Source organism: Meles meles, unplaced genomic scaffold (assembly GCF_922984935.1).
Source record: "Meles meles unplaced genomic scaffold, mMelMel3.1 paternal haplotype, whole genome shotgun sequence".
In the NCBI taxonomy this organism is placed as follows: Eukaryota; Metazoa; Chordata; class Mammalia; order Carnivora; family Mustelidae; genus Meles; species Meles meles.
In genome coordinates, this window is record NW_025721609.1 from 1,121,170 (window position 1) to 1,130,249 (window position 9,080).

At 34.4% G+C, this 9,080-nt stretch overlaps 1 pseudogene; it reads right to left on the reverse strand.

The window, feature by feature from the left end:
* Positions 1 to 1,537: 1,537 nt before the first annotated feature.
* LOC123936576 lies at positions 1,538 to 4,606 on the reverse strand (annotated as a pseudogene).
* Between the last annotated feature and the right edge of the window lie 4,474 nt (positions 4,607 to 9,080).

A 9,080-nucleotide genomic window follows, 5' to 3' on the forward strand; every position in this document is an offset into this window, starting at 1 on the left:
TTTTTTAAGATTTTATTTATTTATTTGACAGAGAGAGATCACAAGTAGATAGGTAGGCAGAGAGAGAGAGAGAGGGAAGCAGGCTCCCCGCTGAGCAGAGAGCCCAATGCGGGACCCGATCCCAGACCCTGAGATCATGACCTGAGCCGAAGGCAGCGGCTCAACCCACTGAGCCACCCAGGCGCCCATAAATTGTTTTCTTGACTGCTATTTTTTTTTCCTTTTCATTTCCTTTTCCCCATTAGAATGTAAACTTTTAAACTGTAGGTGTTTTTCTTATCTTGCTCAAAGCTATGAATATTAATGAATACATGGATGTATGATTGAGGAAGCTGTATCTGAAAGATACAGTGTTCAATCAATCACATTCCTTGAAATTTTGCAGCTTAATACACTAATTTAAAATATTACCCTACAGAAGTCCCTTACTTCCTTGATCCCCACTGTTTTCATTTGTAATTAAAGCCATTAATATGTGACTTATTTGTTATGAAATCATTAGAGGGTGACGAACCTTACAGAATATGTGTATTATTAAGTTTTAGACAGATGGCTAATATGATTGATTATGAGTATTAATAATTTAATAAAGTGACCCCTATGATACCTGAGTAAACTCCTTATATAATCAAATGGAACATTGAACATGATTTTCCACATTCTATTGTCCTCCATTTCTGGATCAGTGGGGAATATGAATATGGAATATGAGCAAATTGCTATTATCTGACTGGCTTATGATTAATCCTGATGACCCTGTGACATATTTGAAAAATCATTTTAGAATCCTCTCAGCCCATATCCCGGTGTGTTTCTCTGACATTTAGTAAACCTTTAAGTATATGATACCCTCACATTGTCTTTTCTGGAAAATATTCTTTGTTCTCATCCATTAATTTTAACTTACCTGAAAAATAATTTTCACTTATGTGTTACAAACAGAAGGCAAATACTACATTGCTACTTAAAGTTAAACACACTTAATTATTGTGGGGATCACAATGACTCTTTAAGAAAATTATTCTGCCTCTTCTGACAAACTAACAAATTGGAACATACAGGTAGCTACACAACTGTCTTTCTAAAGGGCTGGGTCAGGTATCAGTCCTCAAAATAGAGAAGATAATATTTTTATTATTTTTAGAGGGTACATATACTTATACAGTAGTATCATATATATCAAGAGTGTCACCTTCCCTCTTGCACTCCTCAACATAGTTCATGCCATTTAAGATCGCATGCAATTTATGTTGTTTCCAAAAGGTGAATCTGAAGAGCAAGAAATTTTATTTTCAATTCCTGAAAAATACTGGACATTTATTTTGAATTCATGTGAACAGGATTAAAATAAAGGGAAGATACAAGAAAGAAGACTAGATGAAAAAAATGAAGATCAAGAGGATGCATTTTTGTATTGATCCTTTTCCCTTTTTTCCTGCACAATTGAGCCTACTTTCCAGTTTAATCCCTCATTGAGAACATGGTCACAGTGTCCACAACGGCTCCCATTTACTATTGATATGAGAAGAAGCCACTATCAAAACATTTCTCTTGACACTCTTTGTGTACCCTTGAATCTGCCTAGTGCCCTCTTCAGAGCTCCAGTCACATCCTTGTTCCTCAGACTGTAGATGAGCGGATTTAACACTGGTGTAAGGATTGTGTAGAACACAGAAAAGACTTTGTCCTGGGCTGGACTGTGGTAAGAGTGTGGAAGCATGTAAGTGTACATGGCAGCCCCATAGAACAAGATCACCACTGTCATATGAGATGAGCAGGTGGCAAATGCCTTCTTCCTCCCCTCCACTGAACTCATGTAGTGGACTGTGGTTAAGATTCGGGAATAAGAAGCAATTACCACAGAGAAAGGAATCAGCAGCATAAGAACACAGCACACATACATTACTGTCTCATAGAGGGCCGTGTCTGCACATGCCAAATGCAGGACTGCAGGTGCCTCACAAAAGAAATAGTTAATTTCCTGGGAGTTGCAGAAAGGAAAGCTCATGGTGATGGGAGTTAGAAGGAAGCCATCCAAAGAGCCCCCAAACCAGGAACCTGCTATGATCATCAACAGACCGGGCGACTCATAAGGACAGGATAGCGAAGGGGTTTGCAGATGGCCACATAGCAGTCATAGGCCATGAGACCCAACAGGAAGAACTCAGCTCCCACAAGGGTGAGGTAGAGGAAATGCTGAGTTGTGCACCCCATAAAGGAGATGGTTCTTTGACCAAGCAGGTAATCAACCAACATCTTGGAGACAATGGTGGAGATGTACACCATATCAATGAAGGACAGGTGACTAAGCAAGAAGTACATGGGAGTGTGAAGTCGTGAATCAGTGTGGATTAAGAAGATCATGACTCAATTTGCCATTAGTTCAGTGAAAAAGATGATAGAAATAATAGCAAAAAGAAGTCCTGAGATGTCCTTCCTGTTGAACAGTCCCATGAAGATGAAGTCTGCAGAGGAGGTGTTGTACACTTCCACTGATCCCATGACAGTGATGCTGTGACCTAGAATATTTTGAATAAAATAACATTATTTTAAGAGAATTAACATAACAGCATATGAGTGACTCTTAGACAACAAAGTTCTGAAAGTGGGAGGACAACATTTAAAAATATTTTATTACAACTTTGGCACAGATATCTAGCAACTAATATATTCTAGATGATATTTTGACATAAAATTGATAACCTTGAATTAATAGTTCTTTAAATACATTGGACAAGATGATGTCAACAGATGTTATTTTACTATAGTGACACATATAACAACACATAACATGGTGTAAACCATGTTATTCAGTTAAACATACCCTGGTGTGTGTGTGTGTGTGTGTGTGTGTGTGTGTGTGTGTTTGTGTGTACATATTACCTTATATGTGTTTAAATTGGTACCCTTATTAAATGAATTTTTATTATGATCAACATTATCACCAACTTAAAAATATCTCATTACTGAATAATGAATAATAGTGAATAATTTCACTGCAGGTGAAATTGTACGGGAGAAAATAAAATAGAAAATGGAAACCATTCTTGCAAACTCAGAAAAAAGAGGCAAGTTACTCTTGTAGAATTACTATTGTTTATTTTTAAGAAAAAAAATTTAATTTTAGGATGATGAAGAATTGGCATCAGGATTATGTATAAGCATCAACATTATTCAGGTATTAGCAATTAGCATTAGCAATTAGGATTCAGAGTAAATAGTACAGAAACATAGATGGTAAGAAATAAACCACCTATTATTTTTGGAAATTGATTTTTTATAGTGATTAGTAATTAAGAAAAACTGATGGCTTTATGTAATTTCAGGTGATGGTAAATCTACAGTTCTGAAATATCTACAACAAAGTTTTTTAAAGTTAAGGATGATTTTTCATGTCCTTTAACATTAAATATGTCAAGGCAAGATATATTTTACCAATATGTTTTTTTGAGATTAAGTGACTAAACTAAACTATGTTCCTATAAATATTCTAAAAATACGAACATTTGAGTCAACCACTCAGAAAACAAAAAGCTATTAAGAATAATTGTGAAGGGGCGTCTCAGTGGCACAGTTGGTTAAGAATCTGCCTTCAGGGGCGCCTGGGTGACTCAGTGGGTGAAAACTTCTGCCTTCGGCTCAGGTCATGATCCCTGGGTCCTGGAATCAAGCCCCACGTCGGGTTCTCTCCTCCACAGAGAGCCTGCTTCCTCTTCTCTCTCTGCCTGCCTCTCTGCCTAGTTGTGATTTCTGTCTGTCAAATTAATAAAATATTAAAAAAAAAGAATCTGCCTTCAGGTCATGATCCCAGGTTCCTAGGATTGAGTCCCATATCTTCTCCCTCTGCCATTCCCTTCTTCTGCTTGTTCTCTCTCTCTCCGCCCCTCTCTGGCAATAAATAAAACCTAAAAAATGATAATTTTGAAGAATTTACTTTGTGCCAAGTGCTTCATATCTATTGACTTGCTGAGCTTCACAATAAACCTTTCTCACTGATAGCAGAATTATGAGTAACGTTCTAATGGTCACATATGCTGTTATTGGCAGAGATTTTTGGACCAAGCAGTGCTTGAATCACTGTGTTCTCACCTACATTCTAAAAAATCTAGACATTTACATTACTTGTCAAATGAAATGCGCCAACAATGTGAATTTGTTAAATTTTAACTATATGTATTCATTAATGTGGTTAATAAAAATGTCATAACTCAAAATACTTCACATAAATTATTATAATCATGACTGCTGATTTTTAATAGGATAAACTCTTAATTTTTGTTGTTTATCTTCTTCTTTTGGTGCTAATTTTAAAAGCTTTGAGCCAAATTTCATAAATTTCCCTGACACCGTGTACCATTTCATCATTTCTAATCTGCCTAATTTTTCTTCTAACTTTCTAATTTCATTAATGGAACACATTAACATATGTATCTCTGGGAAAATTTCAAGTTTATAGAATAGCCTATATATTAGTAGAATTCTGTTTCCACACCTCCTACATTTTGGGTCTAACTTTTATCATGTTTTAAGATTCCAGTAACAGAAAGAAGATGAGGTATTGGATTCCAAGGTCTACTAGATTTACCTGTTCACCATTTCCATGCATTCTAAAATCTTTTAAAAATATTCTGTCCCTCAAGGTTTTTTTTTTCCTATCTCATCTATCTTCCTAGCAGTAACAAAGGAAAACACTAAGTCTTCTCTAGTTTTCATCTGATTGGCTTTATTCTCCTTTTTTTTTTTTGTATATAAAAATGTCTAATTAGCTATTGTGGACATCCCTGCTATAAACATCGGGGAGCATGTATCTCTTCAAATCACTATGTTTGCGTCCTTCAGGTGAATACTTAACAGTGCCAAAATATGGAAAAAGCCCACATGTCCATCGATAAATTAGTGGATAAATAAGTGGTTATATATATATATATATACATATATATATATATATGTATATATATATATATATGAAATGATGAAATTATATGGGAGAAAATATGTGGAATTTAAGAAACAAAACAGATAAACATTAAGTGAAGGGAAGAAAAAATAATAAGATGAAAATTGATAGGGAGGCAAACCATAAGAGACTCTTAACTCTAGAAAACAAACTGAAGGTTGCTGGAAAGGAATGAGGATGTAGGGGATAATTCGGTTATGACATTAAAGAGGGCACCTAATGTATTGAGGGCCGGGTGTTATTTTCAACTGATGAATCACTGAAGTCTATGTCTGAATATAAAACAACAAAACAACAATAACAACAGCAACAACAACAACAAATGTCTACTTGGTCAAAAGACAAGTCCCATTTGGTTAAATTTATCATCTGTTATCTTACTATGAGAAAGAATAATGAGAAGGATCAGTATTTTTGAATATATATATATATTTTTCATATGTAATGTATGTACAATAATTGTACAATACAATTGTTTATATATGTGTGTATTATACACATATATAATATATTATATATATTCATATATATATATATAGTTGAATTTCTGTTGAGCAGAGATTGTATTGCTTTGTTATGGTTAGCACAAATAAAAATGATCAGAAAATATGAGAAAAAGTTATTGTGTAACTTTATATAGGTATTTGCTTCTGAAATGATGTAGTAGACCTAGAGTAAAGCAAAATTTAAAATAAGATGAAGTGAGTTCTTTCCCTGACATTAATGAATTCTGTTGATTTGGCTTCTCTTCCCAAACTCTGAGTTTCAGTTTCCATTTATATTAAATTTAGATAATATAATATGCATGATTGCTCTATGGATCAAATGAGAAATTCTTAGGTGAATATATTTTATAAAATGCAAAGCAAAGTGCCAATGTTTTACCCATATATGTTAGTTCAAAACTATTGGTAAGTATGTAAGAATCTCCAATTTATTATTTAAGCAATCCATATATTGAACTAAAATGCATGAATTTGAATTGTAAAATACTCCTGAACTTCAATTCAATGGACTCTGGTAACGCTGGCAAAACTACTTCAGCTGTTAAATTCTATATTTTTTTCTTTAATTTTCTCTTCAATTATAGGAAGTGGACATTAGCATAACTTCTCAGAAATATATGAATCACTTTTAAGCCTGAAGAGAATCCAAATATCTATGAGAAGAATATATATGCTTGAACAGGAAATTATAAGAACACAAAAAACTTATTGGATAAAATTTGCATGACTTTATTGAATGAAATTATCTTCAAAATTTACTTAAATTACTAATTTTTACACTATATCACAAATTGAAAGAAAAACAATGCTTTCATTCTATCATGACATTTACAAATAAATATTCTCTCTTATTTTGTAAGGGGTACATATTTAGGTGAGTACAGATATTTGAAGTTACTTCTCCCACCTAACTGAAGTCAGGATATGATTCATGCTCAGGCCTGGGACGATCACTGGGAGCATCTTTTGAATCAAGTTACAATAGAAACTCTAAGTTGTAAGGTGCAGCATTTTCCTAATTCTGTATGGCCACTTGTGAACTTCCTGCCAAATGAAAGAACATACTCTATGTTTTGTTTTTTTGTTTTTGTTTTTTTTTCAGTGGAACGGCACCATTGCTAGGAAGCTCTGTGCTCACTCGGATTAAAAATTGCCCCATGGAACCTCCTTCTTGATCTCTAGATCTGCTTAGAAGCAGCTTATTCCTTTTTTAACTTTAAGCCTTTCATAATGTGAATATGGTTAGGATTTCTTCATGCATCTCTGTGCCAAGTTATGCTTCCTTATTCTTGTATACGTTCATGAAGACCTTGCCAAAATGCTCAGGTTCCAGGTAATAACTTGAGATGATCTTTGGCAATGTCCATGTCAAAATACAATATCTCAATTTCAACAATTACTTCAGGTGAAGTTTATTCAGTGCAGAATACTCTAGAAATATTATTTTTTTCTGTTCTTATATAGATACATCACACTTTTGCCACATTCTGTACACATTTAAATTCTTCTGGTTGAATCCTTACATAAGAATCTCTCAAGCCAGGGCAATTCATAGTTGTGCAGTTTTGAAACTAAATACTTTACATTTATCCCTAAATCTTCTCTGTACTCCTAAATTTGGCATAGTATCTCAAAAAGTTGTCATCATTAGTAATAAAATCAAATTGAACTAGGAATCATAGACAATGAAATGTCAATGTAATTAGACAATTTGCTTATTGTTTTTTAGAGCATCACTTGAAGGAGTGACTTAGAAACACATTCCTTTGTCAAACATATACCCCTCCTGCCCGAACCCCTGAAGAGATCACATTCCTGGATAACCACATCTACAGAGCTACAGAGACCCACCGTTTCTGATTGAAGTTCATTTTATGGTATGATTGGCATAAAACAAAAACAAACAAACAAACAAACAAAAAACAATAAGAAAACTTGCAAACCTCTTCCAGAGTGGAATTGAGGAATATAGGCACCAGTACAACCTTTAAAGGCATTTATGGAAAAATGATATGTAAAACATTTGCATCCTGACAGCAAGGCAAGAGCTCTTTGCTTGAAGTCAGAGGGCCTACGGGAGTCTGTCTATGTGTTGTTAAGTCAAGCACCTCCACTTCCCAAACTTCAGTGTCCTTTTCTGTAACAAGAGGTCAAGGATACAAAGGCAATCATGCCAGTGGTGGTGATAGTGGAGAACCCCAGCAGGGAAATAGGAAGCATTTTTTTTCCATTGGTGCCCTATAAACTAAGACTAACTGCAAGTTTTTCATTTAACCTCTCTGTGTATTCCAAGTAATATTGTACATATCCCATCTAATTCACAGGCCAATTTTCCCCTAAATCTTTAGAAAAAGAAAAAAAAAAAGAGCAGCAAATATTTTGCTAAGATCATATACACACAGACATAAAAAGGTATTATATAGAAAAGAAGATTCTTTGCACTATTCTATTCAATAGCACCATGACAATTGGGTATTTGCAATGCATACTCTGGGTAATTTCCCAGAATAAACAGACAGTCCACATCTCAATGTAGTTGGGTACATTGAGCAGTCATTACCTCACTAAGCTTGACATTAAGCAGTCATTACCTCACTAAGCTTGCACATGAGATTTGAAGCCCATGAGTTTTAGACAACCCTGCCTCTGTTTCCTTAGGTTTAACTTCATAAGTTTTATTTACATCATATAAAGAGAGTTGATTCATTTAGAACCCTAGGAAATACTGAGGAAGTTCAGTAATTTCCTTATTCTTCAGATATTTAAAGTCTCCTTTGAAGAGCTAGGCTAAGTGATCATCAGGATTTGAATTGTCATCTGTGATTTCCTTGAAAATTTCAACAGACCTGGGTTCTCATTAAGGTAATAGGAAATGAGGAATAAACAGAGTTGCTCTAGAAGATCTAAAAGCTTAGCTGATTCACTGAATTGCTTAGATTTGAACAAGAATTTTGCGTTGTTTAGAAAAAATTCAAACTATTTAATCCAATAATTTGATTTACAGAAACTTTCAGAATGATTTATTCATTTCCCCAATATCATGTTAAGCCTCATCACCCCACATTCTTCAATACTTTTCTCATCCATGCAATCTGAATGCTATGTATTAAAAAGAGCTGCTAGACACATTTCTTGGTATGCATAAATTAGGAAGGTAAGGCACATAATCAATATAAAGAAAATCACCCTATTTCTAATTTTATTTATTTTATTTTTTAAGATTTTATTTTTTTTTTGCTTGACAGAGATCACAAGTAAGCAGAGAAGCAGGAACCCTGCTGAGCAGAGAGCCAGCACCCTGGGATCATGACCTGAGCTGAAAGCAGAGGCTTAACCCTCTGAGTCACCAAGACGCCCCACCCTATGCATAATTTTAAACTAAACTTAGGTCTGACTAAAGAAAGATCAGCTTGTCACTTACTCAGAGTGGAATCCTCTCCAGATAGCCATTCAGAGTAGGGTGCGTTGTTCAAAGGTAGAGATGGTCATATAAAATTTAGTAAATAACAACAACAAAACAATAACAACTCACCAGGAAACTATAAAAACTTTCTATAACTAAGAAAGGAAAGAGGAATGAACAAAGACTTTCTAAAATAAAGGTCATCTGTTACTGG